The sequence below is a fragment of the Sapajus apella genome, unplaced genomic scaffold, assembly GCF_009761245.1.
Source record: "Sapajus apella isolate SASKATOON/1434 unplaced genomic scaffold, GSC_monkey_1.0 scaffold1, whole genome shotgun sequence".
Taxonomy (NCBI): domain Eukaryota; kingdom Metazoa; phylum Chordata; class Mammalia; order Primates; family Cebidae; genus Sapajus; species Sapajus apella.
In genome coordinates, this window is record NW_022436941.1 from 76202262 (window position 1) to 76228787 (window position 26526).

General features: G+C 43.0%; 1 non-coding gene across 1 annotated transcript; it reads right to left on the bottom strand.

The window, feature by feature from the left end:
* Positions 1-5329: 5329 nt before the first annotated feature.
* On the bottom strand, positions 5330-5421 carry LOC116554366. The gene has a single exon (XR_004270190.1). It is a non-coding gene; the product is annotated as a small nucleolar RNA SNORD116 (small nucleolar RNA).
* Between the last annotated feature and the right edge of the window lie 21105 nt (positions 5422-26526).

Here is a 26526-nt window from a genome sequence, read left to right on the forward strand (position 1 = left end):
TATCAGTATTGAAGGAATCATTAAACTGGATCTAAATAGATACCAATGAATTTCCTATAAACTGTTACTTTCCAGAAGGCTAAGGTTGTGTCACTGGGCTGGTTCCAAGGAATACAGCACTGCTACAGGAAGTGCTGTCCTCCCAGGTTCTCCTGAGACTCCCCAGGGAGGCTTTCATATCTCCTCATATGAGCTCTGGCTGTTGCATGATGCAGTCTAGGTGGGCTGCAACTTCATAATTTTGGGAGTCACTCTTCCACAGAGTGCTTCTCTAGGCTAAACACATCTCTGCCCCATCACTTTGGATGGTGCCAGTCTGCTATCTAGGTATCAATTGAACTGGAAAGCTCATGTCTGTGAAAGTGGATCATACTTACGATGCCTCAAGGCTGGAAATTCTTATTGTATTTGCAAATTGAGAAGAAAAATGCTTTCTATGTGTTATGCTCAGCTTTAGGAAGTCTCATATCAAGGCTCCTCCTTCCCAAACTACAGAAATTAATATATTCTGTAAAGTTACACATGTAGCCCCTTTCTTCCAATATGAATCTAAGCCTCCAGACAGGCTATTTTTAGAGGTGTTCGTATATCAGCCATTGCACTTTTTGGAAGAACTGCACTCACCATCCGCAATCAGGATGGATTGCTGGCTCTAACTTCTCTTCTTCCATCGTGGTGTATTCTCTCAGAAAGTTCTTTTTACCTGATCTGTATTGGATCAACCCACACATGTCTATCTGTAAGTCTGATCTGTGATGGTGGTCTGGGGTGGAGTCTTTTTTTTCCGGTAGAGGCTCATTAGAGACCCTATAGATCAAATGTAAATGGGTATAACGCTTATATTTAAAACTTAAAAAATGCTCCAAAGCGGTGAGTAGATAATTTTGCTTTGGAACTGTCTTAACTTGTTCAGGCTGCTAAAGCAAAACCCCATAGAATGGGTAATGGTTGAACAACAGAAATTTATTTCTTATAGTTCTTTTTTTTTTCCCATTTATTTATTTTGTTGCATTTTAGGTTTTGGGGTACATGTGAAGAACATGCAAAATTGTTGCATAGGTACACACGTGGCAGTGTGATTTGCTGCCTTCCTCCCCATCACCTACATCTGGAATCACTCCCCTTGCTATCTCTCCCCAGCTCCCCACCCCCCACCATCCCTCCCCTATTTCCCTCCAACTGAACCCAGTGTGTAGTGCTCCCTTCCCTGTGTCCATGTGTTCCCATTGTTCAACACCCGCCTATGAGTGAGAGCATGCGGTGTTTGATCTTCTGCTCTTCTGTCAGTTTGCTGAGAATGATGGTTTCCAGGTTCATCCATGTCCCTACAAAGGACACAAACTCATCGTTTTTGATGGCGGCATAATATTCCATGGTGTATATGTGCCACATTTTCCCTATCCAGTCTATCGTCAATGGGCATCTGGGTTGGTTCCAGGTCTTTGCTATTGTAAACAGTGCTGCAATGAACATTCGTGTGCACGTGTCCTTATAGTAGAACGATTTGTAATCCTTTGGATATATACCCAGTAATGGGATTGCTGGGTCAAATGGAATTTCTATTTCTAGGTCCTTGAGGAATCGCCACACTGTCTTCCACAATGGTTGAACTAATTTACACTCCCACCAACAGTGTAAAAGGGTTCCTATTTCTCCACATCCTCTCCAGCATCTGTTGTCTCCAGATTTTTTAATGATCGCCATTCTAACTGGCATGAGATGGTATCTCAATGTAGTTTTGATTTGCATTTCTCTGATGACCAGTGATGATGAGCATTTCTTATAGTTCTAGAGGAAGTCCAATATCAAGGTACCAGCAGATCGGGTGTCTGGTGAGGGCTCACTTTCTGCTAGATGGTGCCTTCCTCACATGGTAGAAGGAGGAAATAAGCTCCCTTCAGTCTCTTTCATGAGGACGTTAATTCTACTTGTGACAGCTCTCCCCTCATGACCTAATCACTTCCCCAAGACATGACCTTGGGGCTTAAGATTTCAACAATACATTTTAGGTAGGGGAACACAAACATTCAGATTGTAACAAGAACATGCCATGTTTTCACTAAGATGTAACCTTTGATTAACAGTTCTGACCACAAAACATGCAGCATTAGAAGGCGTAGGCCCTGGAAAGAAATAATCCACCTTGGTTACTCCAACTGGGTGTATGTGTTGGTAGTGGTGGAAAAATCCACTTAGTTTCTCCTGTTACCCATCAATGATTATGAATAATTTGAAGAAGAAAATAGAATAGGAATAACATTCATTTGAGGAATAGGAGAGGCAGATCTGGAACCAAAATATTACCTCTATCAGATGGTAGGATGTGGCTTTATGGGTATGAGACAAGACTGATAGGTAAACTTACCCACCCAGTCACCATACTGCTGGGCTGTGGCAGGCCAGGAGGAGGAATGGAGTTGCTGAGCTAAGCTTGCCAGTTTTTGCTCCAAATACATCAACCTGATAAATCACCCCAACTCACTAAGGGTATGAGTAAAGGGCCATGAACAGCCAGGCATGTGTTCAGGGAAAACCCTTTCTTGTGGAACCCAGGAGTGGGCAGTAGCCTTTCCTTCTCTCACTCACCTGCTGGTTTAGAGCCGATGGGATGGCGATAATGCCCTCCCACACACAGTTGTGTATTCACATGTTTGCTTTTCCTACCTTGTTTACAGTGTCCTGATTAGTTTCTCCCTTCAGGGTCTGATCACTTCATTCTCATGCTCCCTTCATAATCACGAAGTGCTCAGTTGTTCTAAGCATGACTTTGATACTGGTAGACACCATCTTTCTCTCAAAATATTTTCTCCCTCTTTGAGACTCTGAGGAGAAAACCTCCTATTCAAAACGGAGCTCTGTAGTGGAGGACTTAGTAAAGTGGATTGGCAAAACCTGCAGGGGCCCTAAGTAACTGCACTCCACTTCAAAGACCTTTTGCCCACCGAGCCCTCCTTTCACTCATGGCCTTGCATCTAAAGATTATGCTCCCCTAGAATATTCTGAAGTGGCTACTGAAGAATCTTGTGAAGTCAAGACACAAAGAGCCATTTTGTTCTCAGAAATGCCTCCATTTATACTACTGAGAGTCTCGCACTTGTATATTATATCTCCTGCTCTCTATCCTGCTGACTTCAATCTGGCGGGACTGCCACATGTCTTTGTACTCTGTAACGCACATGTGCATATGGTGCATGCTAAATATAAATGCTGTTTGGCAGGATCCTTTTTTCTCTTCCTTTGTTTCTGAAAAATATAGTGAAGAAAATGTGTAATGTATGCCTGCTCCAAAATGAGAGAGACTTTCAGGAAGTGGAATTATCTTGACAGCAAGCCACACATTTTGCATATTATTTCGACTTGTGGCAATAGCGGTAGCAGTGACTGTCCGCTGCTTTGTCTGGTCAGATTAGGGCTGCTGAGCTGGTTTGCACCCCCTCTTCAATGGAGGTCAAGCAAATTCCTGCAGTGCTGAACCATCTGCCTGAGTTGACGGGCACTGGTTTTCAGATCCTGTTGGTCCCTCCTCCACCCAGGTAGTAGTCAGGTTAGGTCAGTTTATGTGGCAATAACTAACAGCTCAAAGCTCTTAGTGGCATAACACAATATATGTGTCTTTCCTATTCACGGGATGTGTCCATTGTCAGTGGGCAGGGGCTCTGCTCTTCTTAGTGGCTCAGGCTGATAAAGTCTTATCTGGCTGTGAGACTTTCCCTTGGAAGTGACACATCACTTCTGCTCTCTCTTTATTGAACCAAGTAGGTCCATGCTATGCCCCAAATCAGAGAAAACAGTTAAGTATGCCCCACCATATACCTGAAAGGCAGACAGCTAGAAGGCTTTTGCTGTTGACACAAATAACTACCACATGTCCTGCCAGAAATCTGATGAGCAGGCAATTGCTCATGCTATTGTTAAGGCACCTGGGTACATTTTGGGTGCACCAATGGTGCTGTAGAGGGAAGAGAGCAAGGCATATAAGGTTAAAGCTCTTCTGTAAAGGCATCTCACAGAGTAGCACTGTCTTGAAACAGTGCTTAGATTTTTAAAGCGGTGTTACAGCTTAAAGAAACTTGGATTAGGAATGGTAAGGTAGAAAACACAAAAACGCATAGATGCGTACTCCACTTTAAGTCTCTGGAGCTGGGCCACGGTCACACATAAGGTGTAATGTCTAGAATGGAACAAAGGTGAATGCCAGTAGAATCCTGCTCCAGCCTTTCAGGAGCTGCCCTGCTTCCTGCTCTTTCTGCCACACTTTCCAGCAGCCCAATGGGCTCTCCTCCTGCCAGGAGAGCCTGTTCTGACTTCTTTTGCTGGTGGTGGGACTTCAGCAAAGCTGTGATTGCACAGTGCAGTTTGTTAGATCTTAAGGACTGGAAGAACTCCCAGAGCCACTTAGCAGGTGAAAAATCATGACTGTGTCTCTGCCAACTTCGAGAGCCTAACGTCTCTGGACTGATTGCTCTAAGCACAGGAAAAACCCAAAGGAGGACTTCAGATTCAGAGGCCAGTTGAGAGGGCTTTGCCTGGTAACACTGATCACAGCTGGCAGGGGCCGCTTGAGGAGAGGCTGCTGGCATGATGCTTCTCATCACCTGCCCCAGACAGATGACCCCTGCATTGGTGAGGGAGAGCTAAAGAGAAGAGCAGTGGGACTCTGGAGCAACCGAGGAGAGGCAAGAAGACTGATGTGACCATCCACGTCTGCTCAGTGCAATGGGAAGCTCAGCAAATTTTAGCTGGCTTCTACTAATGAATGTGGAACCGAGGGACTGGCAGCTCCATTTCCTCTGATATTAACATTTTTTACTTTATTTTAATGAGGAAAATGAGATTCTTCTCAGTTTCCTATCACCGAACCCGGTTTGGGAGGGGATGACATTTAACAACAGTGCTTTGAAAAATATTAAGCATTATACAAATACAAGGAATTGTTGCTGTTATTAACCTGATGAAGCACACATGCAGCTCCGGATCAGCCTTAATATTGAGGGGATATTTAAGGGATTAGGAGGAACTCTGTGACTATTGGGGAGTGACTCAGGATGGCCTTCGCAGAAAGGGCCAACTAATCTGGCCATATTAAATCCATTTTTAGAAGCGAAATACTCAAACTCTGAGTCAATAAACCACAAATGCAGTCATAGATATAAAACTTGATTACTTCACATCAGATGTAACACTCATAAATTATAAAATATGTCAGGCGATTAACTCTAATTTGAGGCCGTAACTAGATTAGCTTCTGGGTAAAAGGAGGAAATGGCTTTGGGTAGGAGCAGTTGTACCAAATTTCTATTTTTTTTTTTTTTTTTTTGAGCAGTGTGTTGGACCTCAGTTCGATGAGGATGATGGTATAGAGTTTTCACTCATTTTGTTCAGCTTTCCAAGGAACGTATGTATGGAAGTCATCATCGATCCAAATTTCTTAATATGTAAATGCAGCCTAAGTGAGGTGGGGGCGGGGAAGAGGACTATAGTTACATGGTGGACTTGGGCATGAATACGGGTAATTCAGGAGAAAATGATGTGGATAGATTGAAGTCAGATCCCAAAGGCTTTGAGAAACTACTCTTAAGCCTTACTAATTTGGATGAATTGAGGAGTCAATGTGCACTAGTGAAAATTTGAATTATAGACTGTTTTACAGATATCTACTTGTGTAGTTTTTCAAGTATACAGAAATGCAAAACAAATGGATGGTAAAGTGGGGCCAAATACAGGTCCATCCCAGCTTGCTTAATTATCTGATTATTGTTTGCATGCAAATGATTAGCATCATTTAGAGTAATCTCTAAAGCAGTTCATTTTAAAAATAGGTCTACTATTTGCCTTTTATTTTAAAAAATTAACTCATGTAGCAAGCCATTTTTTTATTGTTCAGAAGAAAATATCACCATATTGAGGAGGGGATACCCCAAATTTCTGATGTGTCCGTGCAGCTAGGAGACATCGAGAAACCAAAATGTCTGTCCCCATGTCCTGCTGCTCCATGTGCTGCAGGCAGAGGCTGCATAGCTCGTTGAGGAATTCAAAACCATCTATGGTTCTGGATAATAAAGCCAGATATTAGTTTGCTTTAAAATACCTTATAATTCATTTAAATCTTTTCTGTACATTGTTTTCTCACCTCCTAAGTCAGCCCGGGCAGTTTCTAGGCCACATGGTAGATAAGACAGGGCCATTGCTGGAATCCTTCAGCCCCTCCTTTCAGAAGTTTAGTTGCCTTGCTGGGCCTTTCATTCCCCTCCGTTGTCTCTACTTTCTCTCAAGCAAGTACACAGTGAGACTTCTACCAACCAAGGGAAAGGCTCATGAGCATTTTATTCATCTCTGTCTTGTCCTGCAGAGCATCTGGGACATAATAATGCCTTAGTACATGATTGCTACAATGAGTAAGTGGAGGTTTGATAGAATCAAGTTCTGATTCCAAATCAGTGCTCTTTCCATGTCACAAATTGGGCTCCCCAAGAATTTGGAGATTGGAGTTTTTAAGAATAATTTGGTGGTGGGGGGCAGGAGGTGGCAGTGAATCAGGAGTTCTGATTGGTCAGGTTGGAGATTAAATCAAGGAGTCTAAGCTGTCCTCTTGGGCTGAGTCAGTTCCTAGTTGAGGTCCACAAGAGCAGATGAGCCAGTTTATTGATCTGGGTGATGCCAGCTGATTAATGGAGTGCAGGGTCTGAAAATATCTCAAACACTGATCTTAGGTTTTGCAATAGTGATGTTATCCCCAGGAGCAATTTGGGGAGGGTCAGAAGCTTGTAGCTTCCAGCTGTATGACTCCTAAACCATAACATCTAATCTTGTAGCTAATTTGTCAATTCAACAAAGGCAGTCTAGTCCCCAGGCAGGAAGGGGGTATGTTTTGGGAAAGGTTGCTAAAGTTTTTGTTTCAAAGCTAAACTATAAACTAAGTTACTCCCAAAGTTAGCTCAGCCCTACACCCAGGAAAGAACAAGGACAGCTTGGAGGTTAGAAGCAAGATGGAGTTGGTTAGGTCAGATCTCTTTCACTGTCCTAGTTATAATTTTGCAATGGTGTTTTCATTAAGCTTCTAGATCTTACTTGAGCCCAATTATTCATAAGATGAAGTAAACGGACAATTGCTAATTCACCAGTGAACTTAAGCTGTGCAAATAATTAGTATACAAAGTTTATTTAGGCCACAAACTTTTGCCCGGTTGTTGATGAAATACCTATTATTGATCAAATTTAAATCTAAAATGGAAATTACCTATTATTAATCAATTAATAGGTATTTAATTGATTTATTTTATTTTATTGGTTAAATTTGTTTAAAATCTAGTATTTTCCTGAACACTTCATAGTTGCACACTTTCTTATTGGTGGTAGGTCTTGAATTCCAAGACAGAGATTTCTACTAGGAACTTTATTGATATGGAAAATTTTAGTAACAGACTTTACAAAATGGAGTCAATTGCTATTTGCTAAAGTTCTGAATAATGTGATGTATAAACCTGGGTTTCATAATGTAAGGTTTTAGACATTGGCAGCAGCAGCAGCTTTTAAAAAGTATGACCTTCTCAAGCACACTCTAGGTTCCCACAGCATTCTAACTTTCCATAGGGTAATAACTGATGCCCCAGTGTGTTTAGCTAGAGGTCCTGCAACCAAGGCAGCAAGGAGAAAAGGTATAATGAGATTATAAGAATTTGGTTTCAGCTATAGCTCCTAGCACTCCACCCCCTGTAGAGAGTAATTTGCATCTTAATGCACCTCACCTGAAACTGTGACTGTGCCTTTTAAAATGGATCTCAGTGATTGTTATCATTATTGTGCTGCCTTCTTCTACATACACACCCACCCACCCACACACACACACACACACACACACACACACACACACAAATAGTACACTGCTTTCTGCATTGACAGTTTTCAGTGTCACATCCCATCTTTGGGATCAGGATAAAGTATCTGGAGATAAATGTAGTAAAGTTTTAATGACAGGTTATCCCATCTGGCTCTAGGCTCTGTAAACCAAAAATAAAATCCTAAGCTCTGCCTTCCCCTCCCCCAGCAACTGACTGAACCAGTCAGTCCTCTGGGCCAAGGAGACCCAAGAGAAACCAGAAAAACTTAATTGTCCACCATGATAAGAAGGGAGGTCAGACACCCCTCCGTATATCCCCTCCTTTTTTGAGTTTAGGCACAACTGACTAACATTAACCTTAAAATAGAGATCGTAAGACTTACAAAACAGACTTTGTGGCAATAAGATATAAAATTCCAACATGACTCAGTTATAGCATCATATGACAGAGAGCAGACCCTGAAGGAAATCAAAATATTTTACACCCAAATATATTTTGTTGACATATTCTGAAATTGAGGGACTATATTAACTTATTTTTCTGGGTCCACAAGGGGTGTGGTATCAAAGGCAAGAACTTCCTAGTGCCATGCCTCCATCCACCTCCCCATCAGGGAACCTAGAGTTCTTTGTCTAACTTTCTCATGCATAGGCTATATAAAATTTCAGGTGAGCTTCCTTTGTTCAGAAAGCCCGCCAAAAGCCCTGGAAGGAGGGGCTCTATTTCAGGCCAAGCAGCCAATCCAATATTGGAGTCAAGGATTAATCACTCCAAAGGAAGTTTGAAAGAACTACTCTCACTGGATGAAAACATGAATGGTGTGGGAATAACTTCAAAGTTAAAACTCCACTGTACCTTACCTGCAAGGATTTCCCTCTGTGGGATCCCCTCCCACAACAGCATGGGAGTTCTCTCTACTCCTATCTCTCTCTCTCTCTCTCTCTCTCTGCCTAATAAATCACTCTCTGCAAAAGTCTTTGGGTCCATAATATTTATATGAATGGTAAGCCCACTGCACCTCCAGGGCCTCTTCCCCCATTCCTGGGATAGGGGAGGCCAAGAACCTGGGACACCCAGTTACATCTGTGGTGAGCCAGCCAGGAGGAACGTCATGAGAGACCGTTACTTCAGAGTGGTGGTGAGTGCTTTGGACCCTTTGACTTGCTGGAATCTGTCCTATTCACTTCTCATGAGTCTGCTGTGGGGAGAGCACCAGGTGGGGTTCTTGCATGGGACTGCTGGCAGTCCCAGAGGTGGGATGGGGCAGATGCCATCTGCAGAAAATGGGTGGGTGGGCCCGCACTGGGCCTGCACACAGCTGCGGCTGGCTGGGCCTGCATGCACCGGCCATGCATGGCCATGGCTGAACCGGGCAGGCACGGTCGATGATTAGACTCTGCCCAGCCTCTAAATGGCACTGGCCTGCCAAATTTTAAACGCACAGCTCCCAGCATTTTCCAAAGCAGCTTCCTTTTCTGGCTGTACTTTGTTTCTTTGGGCCAGTTGCCTACGGTGTCGGAGGGTGCAGATGAGGGAGAGGGGGCACGACCAGGCTAGGCCAGGCCTGGGGGCTCCTCATGTCACAGCACTCCCCGCTGCTTGAGTGGAGTTGGGTGGGAGTGCACTCCCTCTAGCTAGCCCACTAAACCAAGAATGCTGGGCCTGCTCGCTTGCAGGCTGCACAATCCTGGCCATGAACTGAGCCCACAGAGCAGGGTGCTGCGCATGCTGTGAGACCCACTTTTAAATAGTGTGGCTTCCAGAATTTAAAAGGTACCAGCACTGCTGCCACTCCTGCAAGCAGCGGAGCAGGCAAGCTAACCTGAGCTGGCCTCCAGGGAGGGGCCTATAGGGAGTGGCCTGCAGGGAGGAAGCCGCAGGGAGGGGCCTGACACACACACTTGGCCATGGTGGACAGTGGCACCATGGGGGGTGCAGCTTTGGTGGCCCCGGCCCTGGCCCAGCAGTGATAGCCAAGGGACTCATACCTGAGGTACCCTCAAGCTTATGCCTATAGAACCTCCTGCAGTATAAATGCACAAAGCCAGTTCTCTTAGTCCACAGTGCTAAGTTAAGTCCTAATGGAGTTAGAGTCTTATTAGTGGGTACTAAGGGGCTATAGAACATTGTATTTTTGTCATCTGCAAATTTCCTAATCCAATTAAATGGTGCCAGAATCTAATAATGTACAATTTGCCTTGCCTAAGATTGGCTCTCTGTATGGCGGAACTTCTCCACCTAGAATACCACAGCCAGACCTGGTCCAGGGCTCGAATAGTTAATTACAGGCCCCACAACCCTAAGGCATATTTCTATAATGGAGAGTGGGATGGGGGAGGAGGCCTGGGTCCTGAGGGCATTGTTTCGGCCTCAGCCATTTGACCATCCAGCCTTCTTTAAGACTGTTGTGCTTAGAGGTCCCTCCCCAGAAGTTTATCCTCCTAGGGCAGTTTTATAATCAGGCCTATGTTAATTGAACTCTTGCTCAGGAATATTGGTACCCATCGCCCAAGCCTCACTGGTCTAGTTCAGGAACATGCCGGTAAGAACCACTAATCCTGGCAGTCCCCATGTCCTTATGGTGGTCAATAGGGGCATGTAGATAGTGAGCATGTGCCCATGATGCTGGTAAGCATGATTAAACCCAGCACAAGGTGCGGGGGGCTCAGAAGATGATCACCCATCTTGGGCCAAGGAAATCACAGAGTGCTATAACTGGGGGAGGCCCCAGGTCTAACGTTTGCAAGGAATAACCAGGGATGCAGGCATTCCTGTGTTCGATTTCAGATGGGTGCTACTCTTCCCAAGGCAAAATCTCCTTTAAAATGTATCCTGGACAACTGGGACCAATTTAACACATGACCTTTAAAGAAGAAGCAGCTCATTTTCCTCTGCAAAACAGCATGGCCACAATACCCTCTTCTGAGTGGAGAAACCCGGCCTCCTAAGGGAAGTATACATTACGACACCATTGTTCAATTAGACCTGTTCTGTAAAAGTGAAGATAAATGGTTTGAGGTCCCCTATGTGCAAGTTTTCTTCCCTCTAAGGAATAATCCTCAGCTATGTAATGCCTGCACACCATACCCTACTGGTCCCTCCTCAGGACCACTACCCCCACATTTAGGACTCCCAGTAGCTCCTCCCTCCACCAAAGCTAACCAGGTCTCCTCAGCTCCTGCTATCCAAGAGGAATCAGGGAAGGCCAAAGCAACCCAGGCACCTCAAGCTACTGGGGTGCCCCAACTCTGCCCCCTACAAGCAGTAGGAGGGGAATTTGGCCTGACCAAGGTGCATATTCCCTTTTCACTTTCTGACTTAAAACAAATCAAGGCAGACTTAGGAAAATTTTTAGATGACCCAGACAAGTACACAGATGTTCTGCAGGGCTGGGGTCAGTCCTTTGAATTAAATTGGAAAGATATCATGTTATTGCTTAGTCAAACCCTAACCAGCAATGAGAGAGAGGCTGCTCTAGCAGCGGTTCAAGAGTTTGGGGACACATGATACCTTAGCTAAGTATGTGACCAAATAAGGTAATAGGAGAAGGATAGATATCCTGCAGGTGGAAATCACTAGCATGGACCCTCACTGGGATCCTGACCCAGAACAGGGGGACTGGAGTCGTAGGTACTTATTAACCTGCATACTTGAAGGATTAAGGTGAACTAGGAAGAAGCCCATGAACTATGCAATGTTATCCACCATAACTCAAGGAAGGGAAAAAAAACCCAACAGCCTTCCCTAAGTGGTTACGGGAGGCCTTAAGAAAGTATACTCCCCAGTCACCAGACTCCACTGAGGGTCAGTTAATATTAAAAGACAAATTTTCTACACAGTCAGTGGCAGACATTAGGAGAAAGCTCCAAAAGCTGGCCCTGGGGCCAGAACAGAACCTAAAATCATTACTAAATCTAGCAACCTTGGCATTCTATAATAGAGACCAGGAGGAACAGGAAAGGCCAGAATTAAGCCACAGCCCTAGTTATGGCCTTAGGCAAGCAGACCCAAGGGGCTCAGAGTAAAAAAAAGGCTTGGGTTAGCTGCCAGTCTGGCAGAGTTTGCTATCACTGCAGTCTAACGGGGCACTTTGTAAGAAATTGTCCCCAGAGAAATGGACCACCACCTCGTTCTTGCCCACTGTGCCAAGGGGATCACTGGAAGGCACACTGTCCCAGGGTCAAAGGTTCCAAGGTCCTACGGTGGCTAACCAAATGACCCAACGGCAGGACTGAGGGTTCCTGGGGCAAGCACCAGCACAAGACATCACCCTCACCGAGCCCCGGGTAAAGCTAGCCATGGAGGGCTAGGTTAATCTCCTCCTGGACACTGACGCAGCCTTCTCCATTTTAATTTCCTGTCCTGGACAGTTGTTCTCCAAGTCTGTAACTGTCTGAGGAGTCCTAGGACAAGCAGCCTCCTGATTTGTCTCCCAGCCGCTAAGCTGTCACTGGGGAGATATGCTCTTCTCCCATGCCTTCGTCATCATGCCAGAAAGTCCCATTCCCTTACTAGGGCGGGACCTGCTGGCCAGAGCAGGAGCCATTGTCTATATGAACATCATCAGGGAGGAAATCCCTCTGTGCTGCCCATTATTTCAAGAAGGGATTAATCCCAAGGTTTGGGCAATGGATGGACAATTTGGATGGGCAAAGAATGCATGCCCAATTCAAATAAGGCTAAAGGATCCCATCTCTTTTCCTTTCCAAGGATAGTACCCCCTAAGACCAGAAGCCAAAAAGGGGCTAAAGGATATTGTAAAGAACTTAAAAACTCAGGGTCTATTGAAGTCCTGTAACAGCCTTGTATTGCTTCAATTTTAGGAGCACAAAAACCTAATGAACAATGGAGGCTGGAGCAAGATCTCAGGGTTATCAGTGAAGCTGTGATCCCTTTATACCCAGCTGTCCCCAACCCGTACACCTTACTCTCTCAAATACCAGGAGAGGCACAGTGGTTTACAGTCCTGGACCTTAAGGATGCCTTTTTCTGTGTTCCATTGCATCACGACTCCCAGTTTCTGTTTGCCTTCAGAAACCCTTTAGAACAGAATTCTCAGCTCACCTGGACAGTGTTACCCTAGGGCTTTCAAAATAGCCCCCACCTGTTTAGCCAGGCTCTAGTTCAGGACTTTAGTAAGTTTTCACATCCAGGTACCCTGGTTCTTTAATATATGGATAACTTACTTTTAACTGCAAACTCAGAAACCCAATGTGAGCAGGCCACCCAGGACTTCCTAAACTTTCTTGCCACCTGTGGATATAAAGTTTCCAAACCAAAAGCCCAACTTTGTAGGCCACAGGTAAAATACCTAGGGCTTGTCTTGTCTAAGGGCACTCGGGCCCTTGATAAAAAACGTCTCCAATCCATATTGGCCTTCCCCCATCCAAAGACCTTAAAACAGTTGTGGGGATTCTTAAAAATAACTGGTTTCTGCCAATTGTGAATTCCCAGATGTGGTAAAATAGCAAAACGCCTATACACTCTAATTAAGGAAACCCAAAAAGCTAACACCCATCTAATGCAATGGGACCTTATAGCTGAGGCAGCCTTTCAGACCCTAAAGCAGGTACTACTGCAGCCTCCAGCTCTAAGCCTTCCTACAGGGAGTGACTTCTCCCTATATGTTATGGAAAAGTCAGGAGTGGCACTGGGGGTTCTCACCCAGACTTGGGGGGCTACGCCACAGCTGGTGGCATACCTAAATAAGGAAATTGATGCAGTAGCAAAAGGCTGGCCACATTGCTTGTGCGTCATAGCCGCAGTGGCTATACTGGTCTCAGAAGCTGTTAAAATAGGTCAAGGGAAAGATCGAACTCTATGGACTTCATGTGATGTAGCTGGAATTCTGCCCTTTAAAGGAGGCTTAGGGCTGTCTGACCACCACTTACTCAAATATCAGGCCTTAATGCTTGAAGGCCCTGTACTTCAGCTGTGCACATGTGCAGCCCTCAATCCAGCTACTTCTCTTCCTGAGAAACGGAAAGACAAAGAACATGACTGTCCGCAGGGAATAGCCCAGAACTATGTGGCTCGAGAGGATCTTTTAGAAACTCCTCTAGCCAACCCTGACCTTAATCTATATACTGATGTAGTTCATTTATGGAGAAGGGAGTTTGAAAGGCAGGATATGCATTAGTCAGTGATCAAACAGTGCTTGAAAGTAATTCTTTCCTCCGGAAACTAATGCCCAGCTGGCAGAACTAGTAGCCCTCACTCAAGCTCTAAAATTAGAAAACAGAGAATAAACATATACACAGATTCCAAATATGCTTACCTGGTTCTGCATGCCCATGCCACCATATGGAAGGAAAGAGAGTTCCTAACCTCGGCAGGAACTCCCATTAAATATCATAAGGAAATTTTAGAATTACTACAAGCTGTCCAAGAACCCAAAGAGGTAGTAGTCTTATACTGCTGAGGCCACCAGAAAGGAGATAAGAAGGAAGCAGAGGGCAATTGTGGAGCTGACCTAGAGGCAAAAAGGACAGCTAGACAAGAATTTATAGAAGGATCTTTAATATGGGAAAACCCTCTCCAGGGAACTAGACCTCAGTACTCATCAGAAGAGGTAGAATGGGCAATCTCCCAGGGACATAATTTTCTCCCTTCAGGATGGCTAGCTACAGAGGAAGGAAAAGTTCTTCTACCTGCTGCCAGTCAGTGGAAAGTACTTAAAACCCGACATCAAACCTTCCATATGGGTATAGAGAATACACATCTGATGGCCAAATCTATATTTACAGAAAAGGGTCTCTTCAAGGCTGTTGAACAAATAGTCAAAGGATGTGAAATATGCCAGAAGAATAATCCTTTGGCACATCACAAAGCTCCTCCTGGGGAAGAGCAAGCCGGTCATTACCCAGGACTGGCAAATGGACTTCACCCATATGCCTAAGTCTCAGGGACATCAATGTCTGTGAGTATGTGTAGATACCTACACAAACCGGGTTAAGGCTTTTACCTGCCAAGCAGAAAAATCCCAAGAGGCAATACAAGTCCTAATTAATGAAATAATCCCTAGATTTGGACTCCCTCACTGTCTTCAAACAATAATGGCCCTGCCTTCAAAGCTGCAGTGACCCAAGGAATTTCCAGGGCGTTAGGAATACAGTATCATCTCCACTTGGAGGCCTCAGTCCTCAGGGAAAGTGAAAAAGATGAAGGAAATTCTTAAAAGACACCTAAAGAAATTGGCACAGGAAACCCATCTCCTGTGGCCTTCTCTATTAGCAATAGCACTCTTAAGAGCTCAAAACTCTCCTCAGAAAATAGGACTCAGCCCCTATGAGATGCTTTATGGATGGGCCTTTCTTACTAATAATCTTGTATCAGACAAGGAAACAGCAGGTCTAATGAAAGATATATCTTCCTTGGCTAAGTATCAACAGGCTCTTAGGACCTTACCTAAAGGACACCCTAGGGTAAAGGGGAAAGAGTTCTGCCCTGGATACCTAGTGCTTGTTAAGTCTCTCCCCTCAGGCTTTCCCTCTCTAGGCCCATCTTTGAGAGAACCATTTTTGGTTATTCTGTCTACCCCAACGGCAGTTAAGGTGGTGGGAATTAACTCATGGATTCATCACACTTGGCTGAAGTCTTGAACACTTCCTGAAGAAAATCATAGGCCCTGCACTCCACCGCCTAAAGTTCCCGGAGACAACCCTTCGTACACCTGCAAGCCGTTAGAGGATCTATGTTTGCTCTTCTGACAAGATCCCCAGGAATTAACTACTCATAAGTCTAATTTACATCCTGGCATTAACAGAACTATCATTCTTGACTTTGCTATCTGCAGCCAGACTCTCGAACCCCAATTATCCCTTTCATAGTTGCAGGGGGTGGCCAGAAAATAGGAAAACTTGGCACTGGCATTAAAAAAGTTACTACCTCTACTCAGTTACTATAAGCTATCTCAAGAGTTAAATAATAGCACAGAAAAGGTTGCTAATTCTCTCTGCAAAAACAGCTTAACTCTTTAGCTGCCATAGCTCTTTAAAGTAGAAAGGCCCTAAATCTGGTAACAGCAGAGAAAAAAGGAACCTGCCTCTTTCTAGGAAAAGAATGCTGCTATTTTATAAACCAATTGAGTGTTGTCTTAAACAAAGTTAAAGAACTCAGGGACCAAATCAAACACAGGGCAAAGACCTTCAAGAAACAGAATCATGGGGCTTGTTTAACAACTGGCTGTCCTGGCTCTACCCTCTTCTAGGCCTGTTTATAACCATTCTATTATTGCTGGCCTTCAGGCCTCTCATCTTTAACCTTGTTGTCAAGTTCATTTCCTCAAGAATTAAAGCCATAAGGCCACAAATGATCCTGTAAATGGAATCCCGGATGTCCTTGGCTCATGAGTTATATCATGTAAGTCTGGATCAACCTGCATCCCTGGAAGACTCCCCTCTGGAGGAAACCTCAACTTCAGGGCCCCTTCTATGCCCCAGTGCAGCAAGAAGTAGCTAAAGAGCAGTCAACACCCGTGTCCCAACAGCAGTTGGAGGGGGCACTGAAGGACTATGTTAACTTCTCTCCCTGGGTCCACAAGGGGCGTGGTTTCAAAGTCAAGAACTTCCCCATGCCATGCCTCCATCCACGTCCCCATCTAGGAACCTAGAGTTCTTTGTCTAACTTTCCTGTGTGCAGGCTAGGTAAAATTCCAGGTGAGCTTCCTTTGCTCAGAAAGCCTGCCAAAAGCCCTGGAAGGAGGGGCTCTATTGTGGGCCAAGCAGCCAATCCAATATCGGAGTCAAAGATTAACCACTCCAAAGGACGTTTTAAAAAACTTCTCTCACTGGATGAGAACATGAATGGGGTGGGAATAACTTCAAAGTTAAAACTCCACTGTACCTTACTTGTGCGGATTTTCCTCTCTGGGATCCCCTTCCACAATAGCATGGGAGCTCACTCTACTTCTGTCTCTCTCTCTCTCTGCCTAATAAATTGCTCTCTGCAAAACTCTTTGGGTCCACAATATTTATACGAACGGTAAGCCCACCGTACCTCCACATCCTCTTTCTCCATTCTTGGGGCAGGGGAGGCCAAGAACCTGGGACACCTGGTTATACTTTGGGCCAAGGAGACCCAAGAGAAACCAGAAAAACTGAATCATCCACCATGAGAGGAAGGGAGGTCAGACACCCCTCCTTATACACCCTCCCTTTTTGAGTTTAGGCACAACTGACCAACATTAACATTAAAATAGAGATCTTAAGACTGACAAAACAGACCTTGTGGCAATAAGATACAAAATTCCAATATGACTCTGGTATAGCATCAGATGACAGAGAGCAGACCCTGAAGGAAATCAAAATATTTTACACCCAAATATATTTCTTTGGCATAGTCTAAAATGACTCACAGTTGTCTTTTATGGGGGAAATTTACATCTGTAGAGAATTCCCATTGATACAGCCAGGCCTTCTGTGGATCTAGGAGAGATGAACTAAGAGTTTGACACCTTTTAAGGTCAGAAAGAAACATTTACCATTTATTCTCTCTGAGGGATACTACCTGGAGGCTTCATCTACATAATAAGAACCTTGGCTTCCACAACACACCTTAACTCAAGCATTGTATTTTTCTGTTGACTTCAAGTCTTTGGACAAAGCTTAACTCTCTCAACTATCTGCCAATCAGAAAATCTTTCAATCCACCTATGACTTATAAGCCTACACTTTAAGATGTCCTGCCTTCCTGGGTCAAAGCAATGTATTCCTTACACGTATTGGTTTATATCTTTGCGTGTAACTTCACTCTTTTTAAAATGTATAAAATCAAAATGTAACCCACTATTTCAGGCACACTTTCTCAGGGCCTCCACAGACTGTTCCCTGGGCCATGGTTATATTGGCTTGGAATAAACCTTTTGAAATATTTTACGGAGTTTGATTTTTTTCGTCAACAGTTCTAAAGCAACAATGGTTTCCAGGCCTTTGGCTAAAAGTTTATGTGTGCTGAATAAAACAAACAAAAATTAGGGTAGCAAAGCCTACAAAACAAGTACTTATCCAAAAGCTTGTCTGAGTATTGTGAACCCACGTAACATACAAAATGAGATTTTAGAAAGGGAGGCAAGAGGACACAGATCCTTAAGCAGAGATCATGCAGAGGTTGGATCTTCATGTAGTGCTTTGTCCTCCTGCACGCCTGTTGGTTAGGAATTTTTGGATCTGGATTTTTAATTGCCTTACCCTGGCTTGGGAAGTCCTAATCTGAGTTTAGAGGCCTCATGTCCTGAAGGATCCCTCTCCCTCTACTGTGACCTCAGATCAGCTGTCTTCCCACTAAGACCCAACTGGAGTGACCACTGCTTGGGGTAGCCCATTTCCATCTAGGTTAGTGTGTCCAGAACCTGAAGTAACTTGTCTGGTAACTCCTTGCTCAAGTCTTCCAGAGTTGAGTAGATACTTTTAAAATAAAGGACCATTCTATTGTATACTGTAACCTCTAGTCCCAGGATCTGTTTCTATCACTTTAGACTTTAGTCTCAGGATTATATGTGTCAGTTCTAACAATCCATGTGCAAAATCTAGAATGAAATTATAAAGGATAATAAAAAAAAATCCCAGGACCCCTAAAATCTTTATGTAAAAGGGGAGGTTGAACCTGGAGGCTGAGATGCACAATATCCTCTTCCAAATGAATAGCTGTTACGAGCATTATTCATGAATCGAACCCCCACAGAAAAGTAAAAGGCCTCAGGCACCTACAAAGGACTGCCCCTGCAGATCATTCATAAGTAAATTTGTTGTTGGCTTCCCACCCCCTTCCACCCCCCCCGCCCATAAACAAGGACAGGCCAATTGTAACTTTAGGTCTAAATCTAAGTCTAGCTCCTGAAACTAAAGTCCATTTGTCTCCACACTGATAATATCCATTACAAGCTTATCTCCCCAGGTGCAGAACAAAGACAAGATGAGATCAGTCATTCCTTTACCTACCCAGAAATGTTGGCATAATTGATTCTTCTTTTACTCCCTTTTTGTCTCCAAACATTCAACTTATTTTATGTAAATTCTGGATTTACTGGGCACTAACTAAAGTCTCACATGAAAGTAACCATTTGCCTTTCTGGCTACGTATCCCTCTTCCTACGTATCTTCCCTTCTTTAAGAAAATGTATAAATACTAAACCTTCTGAAAACCCCTTCAGAAAAACAGTCACAGATATGTCTGTGGCCAGTGTCTTTCCTGGACTTGGCCTAAAGCTAGCTTAATAAACCTTAATTGATTGAGACTTTGCTTCAATCACTCATTATGGTTATCAGAATTAAAACTGAGTTAGGACTGGAGTGTTAAGCAACATGTCGGCCACATAGCAGGTGTTGATTTGAGCCCCTGGAGTTGGGCAGAAGTTCTATATTATGGGTTCTTTTCAACTTTTCCACCACAGATTGTCCATAATGAGTTCTTATTGACAATTGATTGAGCCTCTTTATCAGGCACCAGAGCAAAGTGTTTTTGATCCTCTCTCAACTCTTTGTGTGTGCCTGGAGATTTCACATTAGTTGAACAAATCTGAGAGAGAATGAGTAAGATGAAACTGTGCTCTCTCATTTTGAGAATTATTTTGAACTTCATTCTCTAATCATATGCCCCTTTAGAGGTTTCCAACAGTTTGGCATGTTTTATGAAAAAAACTTATTGAAAGAAATGACATACCTGACTCTTCATGCACCCATCTGAGGGAATTTCTGTTTTTTCTGCTTTTCTCTTTTTTTATGACTGTCGAATTAACAATGTATCAAGTACACACTATGCCTGGCCCTGTGCTGGGCTGAAATACAGTAATGAATGGGACAAATAAACACGACACACAGTAAACTGCCATGCATGGTGGTAAGTTATAGAACTGGACCCACAGGGTGAGGTGACAGGGTGATTGCTGGGGATGGGCACAACTTCCCATACGGTGATAGGAAAGACTCTTCCATGGGGGTGCAACCTCAGGTGAGTTCTGTAGCATGAGAAGGAGCCAGCCATGTGAAAACCAGGGAGATGAATGCTTTCATCAGAGGGGAACAAATGCAGAGGTTTGAGGTAGAAAGTGTGTTCCTCACAGCCAGGCTCCACACTCCTATAAAAAGCTCTTCTACAAGCCCATGTGAGAGAATGGATGAGAGAAGGCTGGGAAATATCCTTTGGTCACCTGCAAATGCCAGCGGCTATAATTGGTGGTTCTTACTGATAGATGTGCTGTAAGTGCTGTATTTACAGGCTGGGGACTGGGTGATTTTCTTCAAATTTCCCCCCATAGTCAAATTTTTCAAGAACTAAAAATAACAAATTGGCAATCTACCCACATGTGTTCCTTTGTAGCATCCAAGGACACTACCATATCATGATGGATAATATTATGAGCTGTCTCAGTTCTTTGATGGGTTGTGTTATAAAAGTGAAGCAAGTTTCATCTTGGTGAAATGCCTAGCGGAGGGAGCAGTATTTCCACGCTGACTATCGAATTATATTTTCTCTGTTTTGCGGTTCTGTTTATTTCCTTCATGCCCAGTGAAGTACAAACAACATACCCTCTTAGAAAGAATGAAGACCTCTGTTGGTTTGTTGCTGCCATATAAGAGGGAGGGTTGGAGAGGAATGGGTATTGACAGCCATTTTCTCAGTCTTGGCACACAGGCTAGTATGAGAAATAGATATTTGTGGGTTGCTATGTGGCTAATGGAAAGAGATAGAGAGTTTGTCCTGCAACAGGCAACTTCCCCTTGGCCCCCACCCCTACCCCATGAGCTTTCAAAGACATGGACAAAAAGACCAGGCCAATGCATGATCTTTATTACCATAAGGCGTTCAACCAAAAACTGCTATGGTCCCCTGGAGAGCCAGACTGGACCATATGGTACCCTTTTACTTACTTCTCATTGCATTTTATTTCTATTCAGCCTGTAGTAAGACTGCGCTTTTTCTAGTCTATTTGCTAAGGGTTGAGGCAGGCTTCTGTGACTTGGAACACTAGAGTTAGGCTGAGTAGTCTTCTTGGTGTTTTCATCCCCAGGCCCAAACCCACCTCTGTAGTTTTTACTCTCTTGGTGAGAAAGGTCCAAACAATAGAGAAAGAGCATTTCTATTTAAAGGCCCAGTGTAGAGCTAGTCACATTTGCTCAGCCCATGCTTCTTCCCGAGCTCCTAAAACAGTGGAAGACCATCTCACCATTTCAGCAGAAGCAGATTTATTGTGCTGAACATGCAGTTTGAGTTTCAGTGCCCTTCAATTGTTTGAGCCCTGACTAAATAAATATTCTTTTTTTTTTGTTTTTTTTTGTTTTGTTTTGTTTTTTGAGATGGAGTCCCACTCTTGTTGCCCAGGCTGGAGTGCAATGGAGTGATTTTGGCTCACCGCAACCTCCACCTCTCAGGTTCAAGTGATTCTCTAGCCTCAGCCTCCCGAGTAGCTGAGACAGGCGTGTACCACCATGCCCGGCTAATTTTGTATTTCTTTTTGGTAGACACAGGGTTTCACCATGTTGCTCAGGCTGTTCTCAAACTCCTGACCTCGTGATCTGCCTGCCTCGGCTTCCCTAAATGCTGGGATTACAGGCATGAGCCACCATACCTGGCAATATTCACTTTCATAGTTAATTTCAAATTAGAAATTTTGTATTCTTTTTCTTAAGGAATCCCCCAAACTGTCTAAGATTTAGGTCCTACAAAGCAGGGGCCTGGTCCTACATACCAGTGCGGCTGCCACATGAAATCACTGAAGCTCAGTCCCTTGATGACTTGTGGGCACCTGGGGAAAGAGTAAGCTATGGATATAACAACAGAATATCTGTAATGCCAGGATTGAAAGTCTCGCAATTTTACTGTAGAATCCTTTAAAAAATATAACATAGAGAAGGATGAATAGTTGCAAAAATGGTAGAGAGAACTTCGGTGTATCTTTCATCCAGATTCCCCAGTTGTTAACATTCTACGCATTTGTCTTATCATTCATTCTCTTTCTTTCTTTACACACACGCACACATGGACTTACTTTTTTTCCCCCTTAACCACTTGAGATTGGGTAGCAGACAAACGATACATTACTCCTAAACAGTTCAGTGTGTATTTATTAAACAAAAGACATCCTCTGATGAAGCCACAGTAGCACCCATCAAAATCAGGAGATGAACACTGATTTTATGCCAACATATAATTCAGAGATCCCATTAAAATTCTACCAATTTTTACAGCAATGTTCTTTACAGGTTGAGAATCCAAACTAGAATCTTGTGTTGCATCTAGTCATCATTTCTTTTAGTTTATTTCAACTTGAGACAGTTCTTCAGTCTTCCCTTGCCCTTCAAGGCCTTGATATTTTTGAATTATCCAAGCCCGTTACTTTGTAGAATGTCCCTAAATTTGGGTTTGTCTGATGTTTCCTCAGGATTAGATTAGCATAATGAATTTTTTCCAGAAATACCACAGAAGTGACAGGATACACATCATGATGATTTGTTCTATTGCTGGTGATGTTAACATTTTTTCACTTGGTTAAAGATACGATCTGCTAGATCTTTCTGTTGTAAAATTAACAAGTGGGGTGCTCTGAGAATAAGTAAATATCATGTTCCTCATAAAATTTTCACTCACTTCTTTAAGCATTCATTGATGAATTTTGCCTAAACCAATTATTACTACACTAGTTACCAAATAACAATTTTCTAATTCCATCATTTCTTCTACATTTACTAGTTGACAATCTACTAAAAGGCAGACTTTTTTCTTTACCTCATTTGCTAGATATGTATTTTTGTATATATTACTGTATATTTTGTATATATTGTGTATATTTTGTATATATTGCTATATATGCTATATTGTATATATATATTTATATTTGTATGGATCCATAGATTCTTATTTTATTCAATGTGGTATAGTCCAATACTATCATTATTTATTTTAATGCCCAATTTGTTACAGATTTGGCAAGTGGGAGCACTTTCAGTTTGATTACTTTATCCTTTTAACAAGTCCTCATCATTCTTTGAAAACTTCCTTATATTGTGGCACAAAGTGTCAGAGGCTTACCTTGTACTTTCCTTGTCCCAGTCCTGGAATCAGCCATTTTTTCCAAGACCTCTGGTTCCTTTTAATGGAAAATAGTATTTAAAAACCAAGACCAGGGAGCCAGTTGCACTCATCGTTATGAAGTGTTGCTTCTAGGCCTTCTCAACAGACAGAGAGCTAGCAATAAATGCATGTATGTACACACACATACTCACGCACACACACACACTCTCTCACACACCTGTGGTTATTTCTACAGTTTTCGATCTCTCTATATAGCTACTTCCAATTTCAGTCCCTCATCACATGGTTTGTTCTGGCTTTCCCCAGTTCCATATTTGAAGACAGTGAGAATCCTGTCTCTCATTATCCTCAGTATGTTCATTTGCTCAGTCCCTTGTATATGACAGATTACATGTGTCATCTCCTAACCCCTGTGCTGCCAACCCACACTTGTTTCCACCAGTTGAGAATTATTACTCTCACCATATACATATCAAAAGTTCCCTTGCTGTGGCCCCAGGGGTACTTAGGCCAAGAGCTACCCTTCTCCTGGGTCTGGGTTTTCAGAGATCTACAGTTCCCCACTGTCCCAGCATGTGACTCGCACCAACCTCCCAGGTGGACAGTTCTCCCCTATCCCTGGTTGCACACAGGACTGAAGTTCCCTTCAGCTACAGTGGTGTATCCAACAAGAACTGGGATCTTTCCTGCCTGAATTCCCCATGGTCTCAGTGGCTCACAACTGGCCAAGAGTACCTCAGCCCCAGCAGTGTGCTAATTCATGCTGCCTGTGCACTGGACAGAGGTTTAATAGCTGAAGCTGATCAGTAAGTTAAGGGAATCTGCCCAAGACATTGTTAAGGAATCCTTTGTTTATCAGGGAAGGTAAATTCAACAGATTATGGTTGAAGGTAATTATGACAGAGAAACATAATCATTTATATTTAAATCTTGTGTTGGTTACTTGCCTTCTTGCTCTCAGATCTATTGTCTGTTCTGTAACAGGCAAGCACATATTCCAGGCTGTCTTGCCAGCTGGCTTTCAGCTAGGCTTGTCCAATGGGAGGCAGTCAGAAGAGACTGGTAGTTTCCCCTTTCTCTTCTGCCTGCAGCAGTGTCTCTGAGTGGCTACTTCCTCTTTATGATTAGCTTTGTGTGACAGACTTGTCATGGTTCTAGATTCTTCTGGGTTCCAATCATAGCACCTTCTTCCTTTGTCTTTCCAGCTTCATAGTGGCTTCCTATCACTATGTCTAATTTCTCAATTCCTTCCTTTTTGATTCTCAGTTTCTCTGTCACCTATATACCCAATTTCCTGAATTAAATTCCCTCTTCATTAAGCACCTAAAGTGTTTAATGTTTTCCTAACCTGACCCAGAAAATGCCCCAACAAGTTGACTCCCCTTACTTGTTATGTGAGCCTGGAGCTGTAGTAGCCAACCCTTTCCCATTTGAGAAAACCTGTCTGAGAATGAAACCAACACAAAGGAAATTGAGCCAAAAGATAAAGAACTAGATCTTGGTAGCTTTGAATGAGCCCTTGATCAGCCATTCCCTAAGGCCAGGATGACCCTTGTACTTTTCAGTTGCTTGAACCAATAAAACCACTTAAAAAAAAGTCCTAATTGTTACATCTGTGTTTCAGTATCATGACTGTTGAATTACATACAAATTATAGATCACTAACTCCTTGATCCATGAAGGTGACTTAAGTTCTATTTGAAAGTCACATTTCCCAACAGGGCTTATCTCCTTGATGTGATTTACTTATTTGTATTCTTAAAAGAGGAGATTTTCTTACAGCTTCTCCCTTTTATTGGTCTTTCTGTCTTCTAATGTGTGACTCCCCTTTTCTTTTCTGAGCTGCCACATTCTGACAGAGTCTCATATATCCACTATATCAGTGGAAGGGACAAAATAAAAAATTCATGTCATCTACATGACAGACCTGAAAAACTAGCCTCTCATTTAAATATTGCAAAAAATTGAGTTATATGCTACATAAGTGACAGGAGAATGAGGCTCTTAATCTATGTGAAAGGAAATTGGATTCAAGTTGTTTTATCTCTTGCAGATGTTCAACATTATTTTTGTCAGCTAGTAGTTAAGTTGAAGAGAGACATCTTTCTCAGAATAGAAACATGAAATAATAATGTCCTCCAGCATCATCTCATCATGTTAAGCCATGAGATGGATGATATCCTGATGTGAAAAGATGCAAATGATACTGAGTTTTGAAGTATTTGTTGGGAGTGGCAGAGAGGCTGAAGTTTTGTTCTGTTATATACTGCTTTTGTGTGAAAAAAAATGAAGAATCCATAGATGATTTGTTTTAAAAAAATAGGATTCTAAGCCACAGGTTCCTAAGAGATTTATTTTGGACAAGAATTTAGTAAGATTTGGGTCTGACATGTCCCTGTGGAAAGTTGGCACTAGCAAGGGTTAGGACCCAATGCCCTTGGAGGCTCAGCTCAGGGTCCTTACTTAGGCTTACTCTATCTTATGCATGACCCTAGGGATACAGCCTTCCTAGGTTAGTTGATCATGGACATACTGAGGCCTCTGGCCTTCCTCACCCCCTTCAGCAGGTATGCTGGCTCCTTACATGAGTCTGTTTATTGCCCTCTGTGACTCTCAGATGTCTTACCTGAAACATTATATACCTTCTGTCTGCAAACTAAGCCCTACTCCGAGTTAATCCAGACAAATAGGGAATATATCTTATTAGCTTCAGACCACTGAGCTTTGTGGTTAGATGTGCTGCTTGATACATGATAGCTGGTGGCTGGAGGGACATTGCAGAGCACCTTGAGCTCAGGAATGGTAGCTTCCTTTTAAAGAGTGGGTTGCTATCTCAGTTTCCCTATCTGCACTGTACTGTATAAACAGACTGGAATCGCATTCTACTTGGCCGGGGTTTTGATGTCCTAGGTGAGAGGAGTAGATTCTGCTCCCTCTACCAGCCTCCACAGATGTTTTCAGAGCACCAGGCATAGATCCGGGTTTATTTCCTGGGGCCCTAGGCTGCCTTTCCCAGCTTGCCCTTGCTGCCCGGCTTTTCCCGCCTTCCTGTGTGTTGTGTGTCAGCGTGCTACACATCCACTCCATGACAGTTCTCATGAATGTCTCAGGACTTGTGGTCCTCCCTGGACCACACGCAAGCTTTAGTCCATAACCCAAGAATGAGTTCGTCCACTTCCATTCTAATTCCCACTCTTCATTAGCACATGTGAAAATGTTAGAGGAAATTTCATAAGTAAAATAATAATAATGATAAAAAAATGCCATTTATAATATACATTCCAAATAAAGCTATAGTAACATTAAAAAATGTGTTAATGAAAAATAGGAGTTACTTTGTTTAAATCTTATTGTACAGAGGCATTTATAAAGCTTCCCCAAAAATACAACAGAAATATCTCATGTATTATCTCCTATGTTTATACATATGCTTACTATTCTGAGCACTTATATGCTGAGCACTTCATATAAATTATATTCTGTCTTAAATCAGGTTTCCCAGAAAACTAAGCAGAATCTGAGGTAAGAAATAAAGCCCTGATTACTTATTTGAAAAGTATAAACCCAAAGCACCAAAAGTAAAAACAATGAAAATAAAAAACAAAATGAGGGAGAGAAGATGAGAAGCAATGCGCAGCTCTGCACTTACTAGTGCCTTGTA